At 42.1% G+C, this 22,602-nt stretch overlaps 1 long non-coding RNA gene across 1 annotated transcript; it reads right to left on the bottom strand.

Moving 5' to 3' along the window:
* Nucleotides 1-13,867: 13,867 nt before the first annotated feature.
* On the bottom strand, nucleotides 13,868-17,364 carry LOC146894940 (uncharacterized). The gene is made up of 3 exons (XR_015001144.2): nucleotides 17,011-17,364; nucleotides 16,806-16,905; nucleotides 13,868-14,702 (listed from the first exon to the last, which is right to left on the bottom strand). It is a non-coding gene; the product is annotated as an uncharacterized LOC146894940 (long non-coding RNA).
* Between the last annotated feature and the right edge of the window lie 5,238 nt (nucleotides 17,365-22,602).

The following is a 22,602-nucleotide window of genomic DNA, read 5'->3' as shown; positions in this document are numbered from 1 at the left end:
GCGGCAGGGAAGGAAGGAGAGGCGCAGAGGCGGCCTCCTCTCCCCCGCCGCGAGCCCCCTCCCGAGCTGCGGTTCTCCGCAGTCCTCTCCGGCGCAGGTCTGGCCCCGCTCCCCCGCCCGGGAGTCACTTCGGCAGCGGCGGCCCAGTCGCCATTACAGCTCAACAACTGACACGGAGGAGGAGCGGCGCCGGCGGCAGTGGCGGTGGCGGCGGCGCGAGGCAGGGCGGGAGCAGTCGGAGAGAGGGAGGGCGGGGGGGGGGGGGGAGAGCCCTGCCAAACCTCGCGAGAACTGTCCGGAGACAGTTCCACAGGAATGCAACCTTGGGCTAGGGCCATGTTGAGTGTGGCTGAAAGGTGAACCCGAGATAAGCCGAAGCAAGGGAACGCGAGGAAGCCATCTTTGGTGTGGCGCGGTGGGAACTCGGCAGGACTCGGGAGGAGCCAAAGTCTATCCGCAGAGGAGACCACCCCCTTCCTTTGACGCTAATTGGGCCTTCTGGCTGAGCTTTTCACCCCGGGCGAAAACACGCTGAGAACTTGACAAGGGTGAACCGGGAAATCGGGAACCCGCAGCTTCCTGAGAGTTGATGGTGCTTCAACGATTGTCCAAATAAATCGTCACTCTAGTCAGTTCAGAGTCACCGCAGCTTTGCGGCTGCTTGCTGCTGTCACTGTGGCTGTCTCATTGGCCAAGGCTTACGGTTCTGTTTAGCGTGCACGCGGATGACTTAAGATTCCAAAGCAAGCAAAACTACATTTCCTTTCCATTCGGTATTGTGGTTTGAGAAACCCTCTAGGGTCAACGTGTTTTCTCTTAGCTTTGTCTCACTCTGCATGGTGAGTTCTACCATCTGCCAAGACTTTAAAGGACACCTCTTCGGCGAATAACGCCATCTTCCGTTAGGTGCTCACTGCTCATAAGCTCTTGTTACTTTCTTTCACCTCCTTCACCTCCTAGATTCCGATAGCTACTTTGCCTAGAAATTATTTCTCATCTAAAGTGCTACGATTGTCTTAAAGGCCCCTTTTTCTATATATACCCAGTAGGGTCTAGCACAGTATTAGAACATTGTAGGTGTTCAATAAGTGTTTGTTAAATGGACCACATCAATAATAGCAGAAGGCAAAAACTGATCCTCTCCGCAGGGATGCCATGTCTCAACAGGCATACATACAACAAAAAGAAAAGTGAGATTTAGCTTTTCCCCTACCTAGTTATTTTATAGAATATATCCGATCAGTTTATTAAGTAACTATACTCACTTTTTTAAAGGAAGAAATGAAACACTATTTGATCGATATTACAGCATCAATAACGGGTTTAGAATCTCTTTTATTCCAAAGATTACTTATTTGGAATTATTAAGTGGATTATTTCCACTTCCCAACGGAAAGGAAAAAGGATTTCTGTTTGTGTCAGCAACATTGCCCCTCTGCATCAACCTATACTCTTCATCAGTCCCCTTTCTCCCTCTGTTCTCTCTCTCTCTCCTCTCTCTCTCTCCCCTCTTCCCTCCCCTCTCCCTCTCCCCCCTCCCCTCCCCTCTCCTCCCCTCCCCCCTCCCCTCCCCTCCCCTCCCCTCCCCTCCCCTCCCCTCTCTCTCTCTCTCTCTCTCTCTCTCTCTCTCTCTCTCTCTCTCTGACAAAGCCTTACTGGGTAGCCCAGGTTGCCCTGGAACTCACAATCCTCCTGCCTTATCCCCTGAGTGCTAGGATCTCAGAGACCCGCAATACCATGCCTAGATAATCCCTTTTCTTTTTGATATTCTGTGGCTTTTTTTTTTTACTCCCTTGAGAGGCATTGGCTTTCAAGTACATCGAAGTCTATACCTTTTCCTCCCAGTTTCAGGAAAGCAATTAGTCTCGTTCCTAATGATTAAACAAATGATTAAAATGGTACTTCCAGAGGTTGTCCCTGCCCTACCTCTACCTGCCAAGGTAAGACTAGTGAAAACTCCTCTGTCTTTGCTTGTGTTGTGATTATAGGTGGGATGCTACACCCACTTGGCTTTTGGGGATCTGAACGCCAATCCTAAGGCTAGTACATTAAGTACATTACCCTCTGGGCCGTCTCATTAGCCAATAACTAGCATTTTTGATCATGTATTATGTCAAGTAACATCTTATCTTCTTTTCGTGTGTTACTCACTTTAATTCTTGTACAACCTTAATGAGCCACACCCCTAAAGAAAACTGGCTCTCCCCTCTCCAGCAGTTGTCAGTTGTCAATAGCTCCTCGTTAAGGGGGTGGAGGCTCTTGGATGTCTCCCCCTACATGGTAGAATAGTATTAGTGGCTAGTGGTTCTCAACCTTGCTAATGCTGTGACCCTTTAGCACAGCCCCTCATATTGTGGTGACATTATGTGATGATAGAGGTTTGTCAAGGGAGTTGCAACTCACAGGTTGCGAACTGCTGGTCTAGGTAATTTGATGTCTTTTTTATGTCTCAGTTTCCACCTCCGAATAGTGGAAATTGTAGTGTATCTATAATTTAGGGTTGTTCAAGGGGACCCAGGATTCAATTCCTAGAACCCATATGATAGCCCACAACCATCTGTAACTCTGGTTCCAGGGAATCTGATGCCCTTTTCTGACTTCTGTGACATACACACGCATGCCCCCATGTGTGCGCACACAAATATAATAAATATTAAAAAAGAAAAAAAGACCCGATACCCTTCCTAAATCTGACAAAGGAGAAAGTAGGGAAGATGCTTGGAAACTGAACTTATACACACTTGAAAGAATTTCCTGGATAGGACCACATTGTTCAGGTATTAAGACCAACAAATGATAAACAGGACCTAAAGAAACACCAGAGACTGGAGAGATGGCTCAGCAGTTAAGAGCACTAGTTGTTCTTCCAGAGGACCCTGGTTCAATTCCCAGAACCTGTGTAATGGCTCATGATCCAAAACTCCAGATCCAAAGTGTCTGACGCCCTCTCCTGGCCTCTGTGGGCACTCATACTTGTGCACAGACCTACTACAAGCAAAACACCCATACATATAGAATAAAGCAGAAAAAAAAAATTAAAGGACACCATCATTTGTGTTGCCACCTACAGAATAGGAAAGGAAATAATTACCAGCTAAATCTGACAGAAAGTTAGCACCTAGAATATACAAACAACTAAAAAAAACTACACATCAAGAAAGCAGACAATCCAATCTAAGAAAATGAAACATGAAACTAAGAAAGTTTTCAAAAGATTAAAAACAAATGGCTAGAAAGTATTTTTGTTTTTTTTTAATGTTCAACATATTTTGCCATCAGAGAATTGCAAATTTGGGATTTTATCTTACTCCAGTAGAATAGCTATGATGGAAAAAAATGCTGGTGTGGATAGGGGGATAGCACTTATTCACTGCTGGTAGAAGTGTGAATTGGTACAGCCACTATGGAAATGGGTGTGGAGGGCCCTCAGAAAGTTAGAAAGAGGTATACCACTTGATCCAGCTGTATGATTCTTAGGCACATATTCAGATGATTCTATGTTCTATGACAGAGATACTTGCTTATCTGTGTCCATTGCTGGTTTGCTCACAACAGCAGGGATTGTAAATAACCTAGATACCCATCAGCATGTCAATGGATAATAAAAATGTGGTATATTTACACAATGGAATAATGTTCAGCTGTCAAAAATGAAATTATGAAATTTGCAGGTAATCGAATGAAGCTATAAACAATCGTTCTGAGTGAAATAACTCAAACTCAGAAAAATATTACATGTTTTCTCTTTGTAGATGCTATTTTAGATTTTTAGATTTGTGCATTTCATTTGAAATACTCACAGAGGTCAGAAAACTAGTAAGGGAGGTGGGAGTTCCCATGAGATGGGAAATAGAAGGCAGGGGTATAAGAGAGAGGAAGGGGAATGAGACAGGAAGGGTTAGATGGGTGGAGTGTGAGCAGGCAGAGTGAAGGTGGAGAGGTAGCTAGTACTAAAAACCTTTGGGGAAAGACGTGTGGAAACCCACTATTGTGGGAACCTCAAAAAGCCTATGTTTAGGACTGGAGAGATGGCTCAGAGGTCAAGAGCACTGCCTGCTCTTCCAAAGGTCCTGAGTTCAATTCCCAGCAACCACATGGTTGTTCACAACCATCTATAATGGAGCCTGGTGCCCTCTTCTGGCCTGCAGACATACACACAGACAGAATATTGTATACATGATAAATAAAAAAACTATTTTAAAAAAAGCCTATGTGTACATATATATTTTTAAAACTTTTTAGATTTACCCTATGATAGTAACAACATCCCTACCAGACACCACTGAACAAATAAAAAGCCCAGTGCCAGGAGTGGGTTACCTACTCGGGGTTTATTAGACAGTAGTATCCCATAGACCCCCAAACATTACAGACTATTGTCAATGATCTTGGTGATCCTCCAGGACATGACATGAAAACCCACTGCTGAAGGCAATACGTGGTTGAATCACAGAACACGGAGAAGTCAGGTAGGCGCCAACGTGAACGCTTCAGCTCTACTGACTAGCTTTCACAGTGCTGGAAGTGCAATGCACACCCTGGAGGAGAAACGTCATCACAGTCTTAGCCAGCTGAAAACCTCCTAAGCTACGAGAATGACCAGCTTGGCAAGATATGCCCACCGAGGCAATAGTGACACAAATGTCAGGAAGTAACCAACAACTTTCTGATTGGCCTTAAGGCTTGCTCCATAAAATGGAGCCTATGCTTGGCGTTGTTACTGAGGCCAAGAACCTGAAGCTCATTAGGTCATAGGGCATAGGGGAGAGACTACTGTTATTCTGCTAAATGGACATAGTGCTAAGCTGATTCATTCTTAATGACATATTGCTATACCGACAGATTAGCATATCTCTCAACCCTCATCAGAGAACTTTCTTTTAGCAGTAGATGGTGATTAACACAGACCCACCACTGATCAAGGGGCAGAGGATAAGAAACTGCAGAATGTGCATCCCTAAATGAGACCTATATGTTCCCCCTCTCCCCCTAAGGCTAAGAGATCACCCCAGAAGATGAGATGGAAAGATCTTAGGAACCAAAGGTGGCAACTGTAAGAAAACAGTGCTTTGCACACTTGAACTCACAGCAGCTGTGACAACAGGCACAAGACCTACAGAGGTGTGAGTCACACAAAAATGGGGGTGGGAGGTGGACATGAAGTCCCATCCCCAGCTAAGGAACTATTGGCAATTAATGGCTTATGGGAGAGAAACAGTCAGTTTTCTTGAAGTGTATTACTCTGGAAAGTCAACCATGCTCCAGTAGATGGCCCTACACCCAAGAATATATGTGCAGCACAAAATGAACACTGTAGGTTGTGGTTTTGGTTTTTTGTTTTTTTTCCAAGACAGGGTTTCTTTGTGTAATAGTCCTGGCTGTCCTGGAACTTGCTTTGTAGATCAGGCTGACCTCGAACTCAAAGATCCACCTGCCACTGCCTGCCAAGTGCTGAGATTAAAGGCATGAGCCACCACTGCCTGGCTATATTTTGCTTGTATATGAACAAGTGTATAAAATACCTTTAAAGGGGTTAACACTGGCTAAGTGTAAGGAAGCCAGTGGTCAGGGCTAAGAGGAAGACTTAACAGCCATTCTCCTTTGAACTTTTTATTTTATTTTTTAGGTATATTCATTTTATTTTGTGTGTATTTTGCCTGCATGTATGTCTATGTGTGTTTGTTGTCTGTGGAGGTCAAAAAAGAGCACCAGATACGTTAAAAGTGGAGTTATCAATAGTTGTGAACCACCATTTGGGTGCTGGAAACTAAACCCAAGTCCTCTGCAAGAGCAGCAAGTGCCCTTAACTGCTGAGCCATCTCTCCAACCCCTCCTTGGTACTTTTGAATTTAAGCTGTGTGTGTAGTCAGATTTTTCTTTGGGCCATCAACTTGTTACTTGTGTAACAACACGGAGACTTAATATTAACTATGAAAGCTCAACTTTAACTTAGGCTTGTCCCACTAGCTCTTATAACTTAAATTAACCCATTTATATTAATCTATGTTTCACCTCATGGCACTTTACCTTTCTTTCCCATTCTGTGTGTCCGACTCGTTCCGAGTCTCCCACCTAGATCCATTTCCTCTTTCTTTTTCCCTGGAAATCCCACTTATACCTCCTGCCCACCTATTGGCTGTTCAACTTTTTAATTACACCAATCAACAGATACATTATCATGTGATGTACAAATATCCCACAATATATGTGAATATATTACATATTGAAGAAGTAAAAATAAAGTTAAAGAGAAATAAAAAATGAGTATGTTTCTTTAAAAAGCAAATCCAGGGAAGATCCAGTGAGATAGACTCAGGGAGTAAAGACACACCTGATTTCAATCCCTGCCTCCCACGTGGTAGAAAGAAAGAACCAGCTCCCTTGGGTTGTCCTCTGACCGCCACACGTGTGCTAAGGCACATATGCATTTACAAACATATACATGTGCACACATACAATAAACAAACAAACAAAAAGTTGTTTTTAAAAGAACCCAAGGAAATCAGACATGGTAGTTCATTACTGTAAACCTAGTACCCAGGATATAGAGGCAGGAGAAACCTGGCAAGTTTGGGGGCAGACTGATGGTCTACATAGAAAATTCCAGGCCAGCCAGGGTTGCAATGCAAGATACTGTCTTTTCAAAAATCCAGAGAAAGAAAAAGAAACTTAAAGAAAAACCATGACTCTAAACATTTCCCCAGCCTGGGGTAAATACAATCACTCTCCAGTTGTACCAAGCAGGTACCAGTGTTTTTGGACATCAGGGAATGATGGTTTATGCTTGTCACCCCAGCACCTGGTAAGCAGAGCAGGGTGGACCAAGAGTTCAAGGTCAGTGTGTTTCACCTGAGAAAAGCAAATGTCCTGGAGATGTGGCTCAGTGACAGAGTGTTTGCCTAGCACACACAGGTCCTAGGTCCAATCCTCAGTACCCACAAAAACAAACAAAAAGAATTCCTTTGAGATTCTTCTAATGGTCCCCAGTTTCCTCCATCCCTTGCTTTCCTCCCAAGACACAGCAGAAACTAAAATCAGAAATCTATAGCTAGGGAAACAGTCCAGAGAGAAAAATTAACTAATTAATTAAAAAGGCAGATCATCCCCTTCTCCCTATGAGACAACATAACTTCAGAAAAAATGCTGATTGGGTAAGACAGTAGACTTTTGATTGAAATTGGGTTAAAACTGTTAACCCAATGAGTTAACAGTTGAAAACTAATATAAGATTTTCTACTTCAGGCAGAAGATGTGGCTTAGCAATTAAGAGAGCATACTTATTTTTCTAGGGGACTTCAGTTCAGGTCCCAGGACCCACACAAGGTGAGTTATACACCTGTAAGTCCAGCACCAGGAATCTGAGGCCCTCTTGCAGTCTCTGTAGGGAAACCAGCACACTCTTAACAGACCCTCACACAGCTGCACATGCACACACAACTTTGTTCTGAAAGATATTCTATTAACTGAAATTGATTTGAAAAGCCATAGAACCTGCTAGAGTCATTCAGGAGAGACTGTTCTCCCTCAGGGAAGAAACCTAGAAGGGTATGCTAAGAAAAGAATATAAAAGAGAAGAAATGAAATGAAAAGAAGAAAAGAGAAGAGAAGAGAAAAGGGTTTTTACTATTATATTCCTGAGCCTTATTCAGAATGCAAGAGTAAGTGCTCTACCAAAGAGAGAACCAAAACAGGTGAGCCAGCTGAGTGATGAATGAGACAGGAGTGCAGAAAGTCAGCTAGATGATAGAATCTCAAATAACCTCTCACAGGACAAGAATGGAGGGAGAGGATGGTGTGGTGGTTTGAATGAAAATGATCTTAATAGGCTTGTACGTTTAAATGCTTGGGTCCCAGTTAGTGGAACTGTTTGGGAAGGATTAGGAGGTGTGGCCTTGTTGGAATACCTATAAACTTGTTGGAAGAGGTGTGTCACTGGGAGTGGGTTCTGAAATTTGAGAAACCAATGCCAGGTGCAGTCTCTCTCTCTCTCTCTCACTCTCTCCCCCTCTCCCTTTCCCTCTCCCTCCCCCTCTATCTCTCTATCTCTCTATCTATCTATCTATCTATCTATCTATCTATCTATCTATCTATCTATCTATCTCTGCCTGAAGATTAGGATGTAAGTTCTCAGCTCAGTGCCTGCCTGCCTACCTGTCACTATGCTTCCTGTTTCACTGATAATGAACTAACCCTCTGAAACTGTAAGCAAGCTCCCAATTAAATGCTTTATTTTATGGTAATTGCCTTGGTCATGGTGTCTCTTCACAGCAACTGAACAGTGACTAGAACAGGTGGAAAAGAGAAAAGGTTTAGGCATGGATAATCCACTTTAAGAGTGGCAAATGAAAGGAAAAAGCAAGTAAAAAACTGAAGAAGATTAGCAACTACAGCTAAAATCACCTAAAATCGCAAAAACACTAATTGCAAAATTTGGCAAAATGTACTACACTATTAGCAATCAGAGAAAACTGAAACTGTAATAAGTGGCTGGCAGAATGGCACAGAGCCTAGTAACCTGAGTTCAATTCCTGGGACCCACACGATGGAGAGGAAGAACTGACCCCCATGAATTGTCCTCTGATCTGCACAGGTGTGATTTTGTGGACACAGACACACACACACACACACACACACACACACACACACACACTAAATATTTAGAAATTAAACAAGTTCAAACTCACTGAATTGCCAAAAATTAAAAAAAAAAACAAACCTCTGATAACCACACATCGGCAGAGACAAAACAAGGAGGATTTTACTCCCTTTGGATCCACGTGTCACTTTGTGTGACTTTGGAGATCAATGTGGAAGCATGAGGTAAAGTTGACTCCCTGATTCTGATTCAACAGAATGGCCTATAATCTCCAGCTCTTTGTCACTGGACCCTAACAACATAAGGAGCTTATTTGAGGAGGAAAATCAGCCCCATCACTAAATCAGCTACATTCACTGTTCAAGTAAGCTGATTGCTCCCCCTCACCTTCATGAAGGAAATTGTGTGTTGGTTTATATTCTGACATATGTTCCTTATCTTGGTGCAATTTTGAATTAAAGGGCTCATAGCCATAAGGAAGTCACCAAGGTTCATAAGGAGGCAAGCGTAAAATTTTTTAATCGTTAATAATTGCAAGAATTAGAAGCACCGTAACCATCAACAGGGGAATAAATAAGTAAACCAAAGAATGTCCATACAATGAAATGCCAAGCAATAGAGCTAATAAATGGAAGGGTGAATCTCACAAATATAATTTGAAGAAATCAAAATAACTAATTGTAGCACTCTGGAAACTGGAACAGAACTTGAGGCCAGCCTGGGCTACAGAGTAACACTCTGCTTCAAAGGCAGAAACAAACAAACAACAGATTTCAGGATACATATGGAATAAAGCCATTTCCATAAAGCTTCAAAATGTAGACAGTAGGGGCCTGGAGACTTGGCTCAGCACTAAAGAGAGCTTGCTGCTCTGCCAGAGGACCCAGGTTCAATTCCCAGCACCCACATGGTAGCTCCAATTGTCTATAACTCCAGTTCCAGCAATCGGACACACTCACACAGACCAACATGCAGGCAAAACACCAATGCACACAAAAGAAAAGAGAGTTTTTTTAAAAAACCTAGACTATACTGGTATAGGTAATTTAGAAATATGCATAAACATAGTAAGTTTTTCCCTTAGTTTTTGGGACAGTTTCCTGTATTCCAGGTGGGCTGTAAATGCACAGTGTGACTCAGACTGACTTTGCCTCTGCCTCCTGAGGCTTAAACACAGGCATGAGTCACTATACTTTAAGAGTAAAATATTTTTAAATGCTAATGAGTAAGGAAAGACTGAATTCAAAAAAGTGGTAGCCTCTAAGGTAGTAGAAGAGAAATTAATATAAATGTGAACAGAGTTCAGGCTGGTGATTGAGTCTCGTACAAACACACTACCAACTAAGCTGCATCTGCCAACCCTCAACTGCATGGATAATGTTTTCTTTCTTCAACTAGGGATAAATACACAAAGCTTTTGTTTTTGTTTTTACAGCTTCTTCATTTCTAAACTATTAAGTTATATATTAAAAATGAATTAAAAAAACTTTAGAGACAGTGTCTCCTACTGTAGCCCAGGGTGTCCTACAATTCACTGTGCAGTCCAGGTTGGCCTTTAACTTGTGATAACTTTCTCGCCCTAGCCTCCCAAGGGTTAGTATTACAGCCAGGCATGAACCACTCAATTTAGGTCTAAAATTAAGAATTATAAAATATGCCCAGGGAATGGGAAGAAAAATAGCCATGATGGAAAAATAGAACAGAAGAATGTAACTTCAGTTAAGGCTTTTCAGTTTCCTAACACTGGACAACAAAGGACGGTAATTTTATCAGAGCTGTAGATCTAAGACAAAACAGCAGCAACTTCCTTGGGAGTAAATTAGTCAGGAGTTGGAAGGAAGGAGTGGTGAGGTGGGGTAAGTTCTGTCCATCCTGTCCTCTGGCTGTGATTCACTCTGCCTTGGCCCCTCCGCTGCTGCTTTGTTTCCAGAAAGGAAGGTGTGTTAGTGTGCAGGCAGCGTGTAGTGTGCATGTGTAGTTTTACATGTAAGCGAGAGCTTGAGGGGCTGCGGGTTATGGCTCAGCGGGAGAGCACTCGCCTAGAATGAATGAGACCCTGGGTTCAATTCTCAGCATGACAAAAACCAACCAACCAACAAACAAAACAAAAAAACCAAAGCCCAACATTAAGTAATGCTCACATTGTCACATGATCTAGATGCAGACTCCCTCAGGCCAAACAATAAAGTTATATTCTATGACAACCTTATTTTTCTTTGAAAAACATTTGTGAATTTATTTGTGACAATTTTAATAATTGCATCATCATTACATGTTCCTTTATCAATTACAGGTTCTTTTGTAAAACTGTTTCCTAACTCTGAATGTCATAATAAAAACTATTTTTAGACTTATTTTATATGTCTTTATGAGAAATCAAGATACTAAAATTTAGGCAGTGTTCTTTGCTGACTCAGAAATGCCCCCATAGGCTGCTTGAACACCTGGCTCCCAGCTGGTGGCATTTTGGCAGTTTATAGAATCTTTATGTCAGGGATCATGGTACTGAAAGTGGATCACCGCAGGCACGTCTTTGAGGGTTCCAATACAGCCCTCCTTCCAGGCCCCTCTGCCTCCTGACTGGAGATGGGAGGAGGGTCCTGTGACAAGCCTTCTTTTGGGGCCACCAATCAGCTCTCAAATCATAACATGGAGATTTTGCCTTCATTACAAGTGCTTGGCCTTAGCTTAGCTCTTGTTTTCTGTTTTTGTTTTTGTTTTTGTTTTTTGGTGGGGGTAGGTTTTGAGAGTTTCTCTGTGTAGCCCTAGTTGTCCTGGAACTAGTTCTTGTAGACCAGGCTGGCCTTGAACTCACAGAGACCCACCTAGCTCTGTCTCCCCAATGCTGGGATTAAAGGCGTAGGTCACCACCGCCTGGCCTTAACTTTTGTTTTAATCTGTTTCTCTTTGTCTATGTTCTCCCTCTTTTTCTCTCTTCTCTTCTTCCTTAATCTAGATTCCTCCTCCTACTTCTTCTCTCTGCTCTTCGGTCCCACCTATCCCTCCTCTGTCTAGCTATTGGCGATTCAGCATTTTATTAGACCAATCAGGTGCCTTAGGCAGGCAAAGCAACACATCTTCACATCACTAAACAAATGCAGCATAAACAAATGTAGCACACAGCGGAAGTAGTACTCCACAGCAGGGCCCACCACGAGCTCCCGCCTCTATGGACGCTGTCCCAGCTGTGAGCCAAAATAAATCTTTCTTCCCTTAAATTGCTTCTGTCAGGTCTCCCCTCCCTCACCGAGACAAGAAAAATAACTAACACAAGAGGATTAAGGGTTAGAAATGTTTAGATGTGCATTTTAGATGTGCATTTCTGTAATAATACACTAGGTATTTTTGATGAAGAGAAAAAGAAGGGGAAAAAAAGATCAATAGGTGAATCTACTCTAAAAGTAAGGCACTGTCATAGTGGGGATTATGTGTTAGTTACAACAGTTTTTCAGAGAGTGTGACAGAAGGGTTGTGAATTTGAAGTCAGCCTGGGCAACATAGTGATATGGGGGGGGATGGTTAAGTAGGAGGATAGAAGGAGGGAAGGAAGGTAGAAGAGAAGGAAGGGAGAGGAACCATCATTCTAAACAAAGAGAAATACGTTTCAGAAATTGAAGGCATTCGTGAGTCGGATGGTATTTTTCACAAGCTTTATATGTTTAAGTTTTATTTTATGTGTATAGGTGTTTTGTCTGTTTGAATGTCTGTGCATCCAAGGGTGTGCCTGGTACCCACAGAGACCAGAAGAAGGCCTTATGTCCCCTGAACCTAGAGTTACAATCAGTTGGAGCTTCCATGTGGGTGTTGGGAATCAAACTAGGTTCTCTGGAAAAACAAATGCTCTCAACTTCTGATCTATCTCTCCAACCCCTCCAGATGATATTTGATTGCATATGCTCCTCTATAACCATGTTGATATTCCTCCCTTACACATCAGGTCGGCATCTCTTCCTATGAAACTTGTGGAGACCTTCGCATCAAGCTCAAATGGTAGAACACAGCAGAAATGATGCAAGTTGACATCAGAAGTTAAGTATTTTTTTAAAAAAAAAAAGCAAAACAAATTCTGCTTGGACTTTCTTGATAGGAACACATCACTGACGTGATGAAGTTGAAGCTCATACTGAGAGTACTTGAGAGACAGAGACAGCACAGACGACCCGGGCTCCAGATCCTTAGTCTTGAGCTCTTTCCAGCACTAATCACAACATATAAGATGGACTGGTGACTCTGATGGTACCAGGCCCTAGCAATGCTGGAATTTCCCATAGTGATCATCACACAACTTTGGACACTGACAGGTCTAATATATCTGCAGGCTCCATTGGTAGGTCAGATACCTAGCAAACAGTTGATATTGCTGCTTAGGTCCAAAGACCTAACTGATTGGGTGGGCCTGGTCCAATCAAAGAATGACCGACTTTACTCCAAGTCTACTAATTTAAATCATTTTTGTTATTATTATTAGTTATTATTTTATTGTGTTGTGACAGAGTTCATATATCATACAGAGTTCATATATCCCAGGTTGGCCTCCAACTCCCTATCTAGCCTAAGGTGACTGGCCTGGAAGCCCTCTGTAACTCTCTCTCTCTCTCTCTCTCTCTCTCTCTCTCTCTCTCTCTCTCACACACACACACACACACATACACACACACACATACACACACACACACATACATAGAAAAGGACAGATACCCTCCACAAACTTTGAGTGCTGCGGATTGAACCTGGGGCCTTGTGCAAACCAGGCAGGCATTCTACTACTGAACTACACCCCCACCCCCACAAACTTAACTCTTCACAATCAAAACTAAAGCAGAGGCCTGTTAACACAGTTCTGTGAATTTACCTGCCAACTAATAATAATTCACAGTATGGGCAGGTGGATTAATTCATTCCAGCAATGTAGTGTCAGCTGGGGAGAAGCAGCTGAAAACCCAATGCAGGAAGAAATGCATTTTGTGAGTGTCTCATTGTGAGGACTAAAGGGACTTTTGGCGATTGAATTATCTGGAACATTGCTTCAAATCCACACTTCACTTATGCCTAATCCTCCTTTAAGATGGGCTTTCTTGGCAAACAGCCAGGCTATAGAGGCAGTTTCTTCTTCCTGATTTTTATCTCTGGTAAGGTCAAAGGCAAAATAGGACAGCGTACACTTAGCCTTCTTGTTGGTAGGTTTTTGTTTGTTTGCTTTGAGAATCTTTAGAACCACTCATTTCTTATAATAATTGCCAGACAATAGAAACAATAGGTGCCTCTAAAAAATGTAGTTTAAATGAAGCATTGTTGAGGTTTTTCTAAATGTTATTTTAGTTTGTCTCTAATTTAACACTGATAGGAATAAAAATAAACCTATGAACCTGTATAAGTACATGCAAAAGGTGAGCTATGGGGATCAGATCTAAGAGTGAGGACAGTTTTGATTATTTTTACTATGATTTGCTTCCATTCACAAATTCCTCAAGGTTTATAAATAAGACAATCAATGTATTTAAAAACAAGTATCAAATATATTTTTTCTCAAATTAATTCAGAACAAAATTACTTTTGAAATGTGTGCTTTTGAGATGCTATTAAGCTTCAGAAGAATTTCCTACATTAAATTGCCACAGACCTTCAGAGACAGGTTTCTTTCAATATTGAAAGTCTTATTTGGTCTTTTCTCTTTTGGGGTTCCCTTTAAGTAGAGTGTCTGCCAGACATGCTAATCTCCTTAACAATATTAAGGGAACCCCCTTTTTTCTCAGATTAGTCTTAAAATGAAGGGTGTCCACAGAGTAGCTTTCATTTTAATGCTGGCTTGTGATCTCATAATGCCAATGAAATATACACGGGGATATCTAGCAAGGCAGCTAATAAGCAAAGCTAAACACGGTGAAAGGGGCTTTGTGAAACCCAACAGGTTGCCCTTTGCAGTGAGCGAGCTAGTCTTTTTACTGGGCAGTGGAAAGTTTTAAACTTTTGACAGATTTTCTGCATCCTTCCTAAAAATAGAAAAAAAAGCAGCTGGGTGCTTTCCCTCGCTGAAGACCGGCAAGCTTTAAGGAGGCTTATCAGCCACTAAAACACTCCTGGAATCTCAGGACTAGATGATCTCCACCTGTTGAACAAGAAATAGGAACGTACAAGCGCTTGGTTACAAATCCAACTGCATCAAACGGAATGCTTACAAAATACAAGAGGAGGGAACAAAAAAAACAGCTGTAAATAAGAGTGTGATGGAGAAGAGATGGCTGGTTATAGAAACATAAGTGGCTGCGTAGATCATTAATTGAAATAAAACCTTTGTGCAGCTGCTGCCTGGCTGCCGTGAAGTTAGCAGCCTCGGCTAGCCACGAGCTCCTGCTGCCACGATGCTCTCCCTTCCCACAAGCCCAAAACATGGAACAAGTAAAACTATAAACTGAAGCCTCTAGAACTGTGAACCCAAGTAACCTTCTCTCCAAACTCCAAAGTCGCGAGGCCCGCTGCCCCTTTAGTCCCAGCCCAAGCCACCCAAAACTATACAGTGAGACTCTGTCTCAAAAACAAAACAAACCACAAAATAAAGAAGCAAAACAAAACAAGAGGGGCTGAGAGATGACTCCGTGGTTAGGAGCATTTGTTGTTCTTGCAGAGGACCTGAGTTTGACTCACAGCATATTCAGTTGGGTGACTCACAGATTCAGGAGAATCCAACATTCTTTTCTGGTCCTCAGGCGCCTGCATTTGTACACACGCGTGTGCGCGTACACACACACACACCACAGCAACAAAATTCTATTTATTTATTTTAACTGTTCTGAGTGTTACTTGTTTTTGTTTTAATTTTTATGTATATGGGTGTTTTGCCTACTTTTATGCACACCATTTTGTGCCCGATGCCTGCAGAGGCCAGAAGAGGGCGTTGGAGGTCTTGGAACTGGAGTTACAGATGGTGGCATCTGTAAGTCAAACTCAGGCCCTATGGAAGAGCAGATAGTGCTCTTAACCACTTAGCCATAACTTCAGATACATCCCCACATACACATACATTAAAAAATAAAAATAAATCTCAAAAAACCCAACTTGTACAAAGTAAACATATTATTCAGACATATGCTGATAAATAAATATGTATGTATATATTCTTTATCTTTTAAAAATAATTCATTTTTATTTTATGTGCCTTGGTATTTTGCTTGCATGCATGTCTGTGTGAGGGTGTCAGATCTTGGAGTTACAGTTGTGAGCTGCCATGTGGGTGCTGGGAATTGAACCCGGGTGCTCTGGAAGAATAGTCAGTGTTCTTAACCACTGAGTCATCTCTCCAGGTGTCCTCCCCCCTCCTTTTTAAATAATTTTTAAAAATCTTTTTAAGACAGGGTCTCATGTAATCCAAGGTAGCCTCAAACTCATTCTATAGCCAAGGATGGCCTTGAACTCCCGATCCTTCTTTCCTGCTTTCCTGGTGCTGAGATGAGTGGCGTGTGCTATTATGTCCAGCTTCAAATATGCAGCAAGTGCTTCCTCGTTTTCATTGCTGCCTATGTAAATGGTTGACTGATATTTCTGCAGCATTGTCTGGTTTAATTATCATGAATTTACACTCATGAGATGTATTATGGTCATCTCTATTTCAGAGATGAGGGACCTGGAACTTGGGGAGGTGAGATGCTCGATGTTCTGAGGTTGGCTCATGGCAGAACCCACCAGAACCTCTGACTTCAAAATCCACACTTGTGCCTGCTCTGTTCTACCATGAAGCTGTGCAAAGCCGAGCAGCTCCTTAAGACCCCGACCTGTGGATTCCCATGCTTTGTCTGCACAGAAAGCACAGCTGAGCAAGAGACAGTCCTGTTTGCTGATGGTCCCTGTGGCCACAATTTCGCCAGCCCACACAGGAGATGGGGAAAGGTACACAGACCTTCCAAGGTTCTATGCCACTCTCAGCCAGAATTAACTGGATCTCCTTTCAGTATCTTGAGTTCTGAGCTGAGATCAAAATGAAGGAGAAAAATATACAATTTCTATTTTGAAATTTAGTTAGAGCCTACAGGCTATTATTACAAAAACTTTTCTTGTCCTGTGATTCTAGTGTGCTTTTAGCACAAGAATTTGTCATTGCTAGAATATGAACAATTTTTGTTTGTCAGAAATAATAAAGGCAACTGTATGCTAGTAAGTCTGTGTTCATAAAACAGATTATAAAAGATTTATAGTAGCCAGGCATAATGGTACATACCTTTATTTCCAGCCCTCAGGGTCAGAGACAAGTAGATCAAGTCCAGCCTGGTTCACATAGCAAGTTCCATGTCAGCCAGGATGACAAAGTGAGAACTTATCTCAAAGAAAAAAATTACAAGAGATGAGAACAAAAGTTTGAATAGTATTTTTAAATTTAAAAAAACTCTTTATTTTTATTTTATGCATATGGGTGTTTTGCTTACATATATATGGGCAAAGCCCTTGAAGAAGAAGACATCAGATCTTCTGGGATGGCAGTTGTGGGTAGTTGTGAGTCGATGTGTCAGGGCTGGGAACCAAACCTTTGAAACAGCCTCTGGTGCACGTAGTGATATTTTGTTTGTGAGCTAACAAATAAAACTTGCCTGAAGATCAGAGTGCAGAGCTAAGCCAGAAGCTAGCTATAGAAGCCAGGAAGTGATGGCACACACCTTTAATCCCAGCACTTGGGAGACAGAGGCAGGTGGATGTCTTTGAGTTCAAGACCACCCTGGGTTACACGAGATTGACTCTGTCTATAAGAGAAACAGAGCTCACACAAAGGTGATCCCAGCACTAGGGAGGGGGAGACAGGAGTGACATGGGCTGGGTGGAGAACGGAATATAAGGTGGGAGGAGACAGGAGCTCAGATACAGTCTGAGGATTCAGTCTGAGCAGGCAGTCTGAGGATTCGTAGAGACAGGATCGCCTCTTCAATCTAAGGATTTGGTGGAGGTAAAAGGTCTCTCTAGTGGCTGACTGCACTGCTTCTCTGATCTCTCAGCCTTCACCCACTAATATCTGACTCCAGGTTTTTATTATTGAAACCAACTAGAATTCGTGCTACAAGTACATTTAACTGCTGAGCCATCTCTCCAGCCCGAGGGTAATATTTTCTAAAGGGATGATAACCAAGAATAACCTTACTTCCTCTCAATATGTTCCCATACAGACTGAAGTATTTTCAGGGCCAAATTTGAGTTAGGAGGTCATAGAAGGTACACAGTAATTCTTGGACTTCTCTGGTTTGAGTCTTCCCCTTCCCCAAATTAACGCATGACATGCACACAATGGTAGCTATGGCACGACAACACAGCTGATGCGATTTCTTGATGGTCCTATGATTAAATTGCAGAAATTGGTTTTACTAAATAACCTAAAACTAATGCGAATACTTTTCTGAGTCCAGGGCAAACTTTTTAAAAATAGTCCTCTCTTACATTTCTGTCCCCCAAACAAACAAACAGACAAAAAAAAAAAAAAAAAAAACCCATGACTTACAACAAAAGTATTTTATTGAATTGTTTGCAGAAAGTAATAATCTGTTTTGAAAGTACATTGCAAAAGAAGGTAAGCCAATTACTATCTGGTGGGGTTTAGAAAGCTGACCCAGTGATTGAAATAGAAATGTAGATTAGATGTCTGAAATGAAAGTCTGGGCTCAGTGCTGACACATTGAGTATGCCTAGGCAAGTTACTGGATCTCTCCCTATCTCAGCTTCTCCACCTATAAAATAGGGGTAGTAATGTTTGCTGCTAGATAAGTCAGTATAACACTTGGAGAACTTCGGACGGAAGGCACCAGAAGGGCTTTGTACTGCAGCATGACCTCATACTGTCTGAGGAGTGGCTCTGCCAAGCTGATTATTCTAATACCTTATTGCCAAATATCTCTTCAGCTTGCTCTCTGCCTTATTCGTTTCTAGGTATACTTACTCCCGAGGTAATTTCATTGTGTTGTTTGTGTTCTTAGGAAGTTGATGCTTTGAAAAAAAATTAATAAGCTAGGGTTTAAGGGTTTTTTTCTTGTGTTTAAAATCTAAAAATAGTCTTTAAACAGTTTTCTAATTAGGAGAAGAGGATACCCAGGAGGATTGTGTAGTATTAGCTTATTCTAGGCATTCCACTTGCTTACTTGTAATTTAAAATAATTTATAATACATATAGGTTTATATTCCTGTTTGCTAGGTGAAAGATTTAGGGTAGATATGGAAACTGTCATAAATGTTGATACTTGTCTCTTTTCTTTTTCAAAATATTTTTTTGTGTGTGTGTGTGTTTTGAGACAGGGTTTCTCGGTAGCTTTGGAGCCTGTCCTGGAACTCACTCTGTGGACCAGGCTGGCCTTGAGTTCACAGAGATCTGTCTGCCTCTGCCTCCTGAGTGCTAGGATTAAAGGAGTGCGCAACCATCACCTGGCTTCTTCTCAAAAAAAAATTTTAATTAAAATTTATATGTATTTATTTCTATGCTTATGTGTGGGGATGTGTGACCATGAAGTCAAAAATAAGCCCCAGGGAGTAGATTTTCTCTTACCATGTGGTTAGAGTTCAGTTTATCTGTCTTGGTGGCAAGCACCTTGACCAGCTGAGCCAACACACTGGCCCTGTTCAGGTCTCTGTTCTAGAGAAAGAGATGACAAGAAAATGCAGGTTAGCTACGTGAAACTAAATCCAAACTTAACTGATGGTTCAACTAACTAAAACATGTTATCTCTTTGGGAAAACTGCAAAGGCTGTAAAGGTCAAAGGGCCATCTTGGGAGTGACAAGTTCACTAAAGAAAAAAAAATGTTGCTGATTCAGTAACAAAACTCAGAGGTAAAGTCAGAGATAAGAGTTGGCTGTGTTTCTCAAGAGCAAAGCACTCCACTCCCTCTGTATCTGTCAACGGGCTTATCTACAGCTAATAAAAATATTTCAGAGGGGCACCTTTGGTCTTTGGAACCTCCCAGTTAATAACCAGAAGACCTTATTTTATTTCTAAAGGAAAAAATTTCATTGGCAGTCTGCCAAATAAGAGTGTGTGTGTGTGTGTGTGTGTGTGTGTGTGTGTGTGTGTGTGTGTGTGTGTGTAGGCTGGTCAAGGTGATAAGATTGCAGACGTGGCTCTGCTTCTTATGTGGGCTCTGGGATTCAAACTCTGGTCCGCATGCTTGCACATCAGGTCCCTTACGGACTGAGCTATCTCCCAGCCCCAAAGATAGGTTTTATTTTTAAACAGCATTACACTACTAAAACACAGCTTGAAATGTCTATTGGACTGATCATGAACTACAAGAGGTAAACACCCTCTTCAGAGGAAATAACACACAAAACGCTTTGGGCTTTACAGTAATTTCAACTATAATAATCTTTGACAATTTTATCGAATCAGAGACTAAACATCATCACCGTGTTGATGTAATGTTGATTCCCTGGGAGAGATGTAAAAATCATCTGTCCCTCTTCCTAAGGCCCCTATGACAAACCAAGGTACAATTCCACCAGAGTTTATCAGGGAAACCAAGGAGTGTATCAGCCTTATTCACAGAGCCATGGGCGAGCCGTTACCAGCAGTAGTGTAGGTGATGCTAAAGCAACCATACTGGCAAGTCTGCAGATGACAACTTTCCACAGCTGTATAGATGGAACCACCCCATCCTTCCCCATCTATGTCCTCCAGATCCTCCACCAAGACAAAGAGCAATTAGAGCAGAATTACATACAACTAATTGAGAGGGGTGACCGGATACTCAGGTGAGGGTTCCTTGACCTTCCCCAATCCTCTCTAGGAAGGAAGACATTAGACCCAGCTGTGATGCTCTTTGGTAAACTGGTCCAGCAGAACTCCTGGTGGGAGTTTGCTTCAGAGCATAGTCTCGTACCAAAATGTAATGCACATTTAATTAGGAAATCAGAGTCACAGTAGGACTTTCTCTTTCTAACAGAATTCTAGGGATAGAAGGCTGCAGGTTTCATCGGCTAATCCAGAGGACCTTATGGGCCAGGTACCATTTTTCACTCCAAATTATATGTTTCATGTTTATGACTTATAAGATATGGTTTGTTATCGTTTCCTTCTTAGGAATAACAGATATTATAATGAGTACAATGATGGTTAAGAACGCGTGTGCTGAACAAGAACACTGGTTCAGGAGTCAGGTTACACGGCTTCAAATCCTACTAGATATTCACAATCACTAACTGTTCTCTGTATCTTTTTCAAAAGTATATTTTTGTTTTTGTTTTTTTTTAATTTATTTATTATGTATACAATATTCTGTCTGTGTGTATGTCTGACAGACATCATTACAGATGGTTGTAAGCCACCATGTGGTTGCTGGGAATTGAACTCAGGACCTTTGGAAGAGTAAGCAATGCTCTTAACCACTGAGCCATCTCTCCAGCCCTTCAAAAGTATATTTTTTTTAAAAAATTTATGTGTGGGATTAGAGAGATGACTCAGCGGTTAAGAGCACTGTCTGATCTTCCAGAGGTCCTGAGTTTAATTCCCAGTAGTCACATGGTGGCTCACAACCATCTGTAATGAGATCTGGTGCCCTCCTCTGGCCTTCAGACAGACATGTAGGCAGAACACTGTATACATAATAAATAAATAAAATCTTTTAAAAATCTTATGTGTGTTTGTTTGTGCAGTGTGTGCACGGGTGCCCACAGAGGCAGCAGAGGGTGGCAGATCCCCTGGAGCTGGAGTTATGGGACTGCTGTGAGTCTCTCCGTGTGGGTTGCTAGGAATTGAACTCTGGTCCTTTGGAACGGTAGCAAGCTCTCTTGACTATGAACTGTCTTTCTGTTCCCAGTTCTTTGTAACTTTGTTTCCTTTTCTCTATAGATTCTTCTGCAGCAGAGCAGTGTGTTGTCCTGGCTGGCCTGTAACTCACTGTGTAGACCAGGCTGACCTCAAATTCACAGAGATCTACCTGCCTGCCTGTTTCTCAAGTTCTGGGATTAAATGTGTGTACCACTGTGCGCAGATAAATTATCCTTTAATTCAAATTGCTACTTTGTACATATGTGTGGTTTCCCTGCATGTGTGTCCATATACTATGTGCATGCCTGCTGCACGTGGAAACTGGAATACGGCATCACACACCCTAGGAACGAGAGTGACAGACAGCTGGGAGCTCCTGTGTGGGTGACAGCAATCAAGCCTGGGTCCTCTGGAAGAGCAGCCTGTGCTCTTAAACTGCTGAGCTGTCTCCCTAGCACCGCCATTAAAGTTTTATATTTATTTAGTATGGTATGCTAAATATTTAGTATGGGGGTCAGAGGACAACTCGTGGGAGTCGGTTCCCTTCTTCCATCTCGCTAGACCCGAGGATTGAACTCAGGTTGTTAGATTTGGCAGCATGGCCTTCATGCTAAGAACCGTTTTGCCAATGCTGTTTCCCTGTCTTCAGTAGGGAAGTAATATCTATCTCAAAAGTCACCAAGATCAAGTGCACTACTGTATACATGACACCTTGAACGGTTCCTGGCCCATATTAAATAATAGACTTTAATGACACGCCATTTGCACACTACATAGATTCAGAAACAAAAAATGTGGGGTTTCATTGTTTGTTCTGTTTTTGGCATGTGGGTCATGTGTGTGCATATGTATGTAGAGGTCAGAGGTCAACTCCAGATGTTTCCTTAGTCACTCTCTACCTTGTTTTTTGGGACAGGGTTTCTTACTGAACCTGAATCTTACCAGTTGGTTAGACTAGCTGGCCAGGAAACCCCAGGAAACTTCTAGACTGGACCTTTCGACACGGGCACTAGGGATTTGAACTCAGGTCCTCGTGCTTCTTCACCAGCAAAGCCAGTGTGAAAATTGAAGGTACAGGATGTTTATTAGGGTATATCCTTCCATCAACACCTGTGGTGAGGGAAGGAAAAACGAAGCAGAATGGGAGAAAGAAGTCATGCTGTAGAGTGATACCAGCCCTCTGCAGTGGACCGACAATGCCGAGCCTCTATATCAGCCCAATCGGGCATTGGATATGCTTTAACTAGTCAGCCTTCCATGCAACATTTACATCTGAGTTTTCT

The sequence above is a fragment of the Myodes glareolus genome, chromosome 5 (genome assembly GCF_982192425.1).
Source record: "Myodes glareolus chromosome 5, mMyoGla1.1, whole genome shotgun sequence".
Lineage (NCBI taxonomy): Eukaryota > Metazoa > Chordata > Mammalia > Rodentia > Cricetidae > Myodes > Myodes glareolus.
Note: the sequence above shows the minus strand (reverse complement) of the source record. Positions and strands in the feature narration are given on the sequence as shown.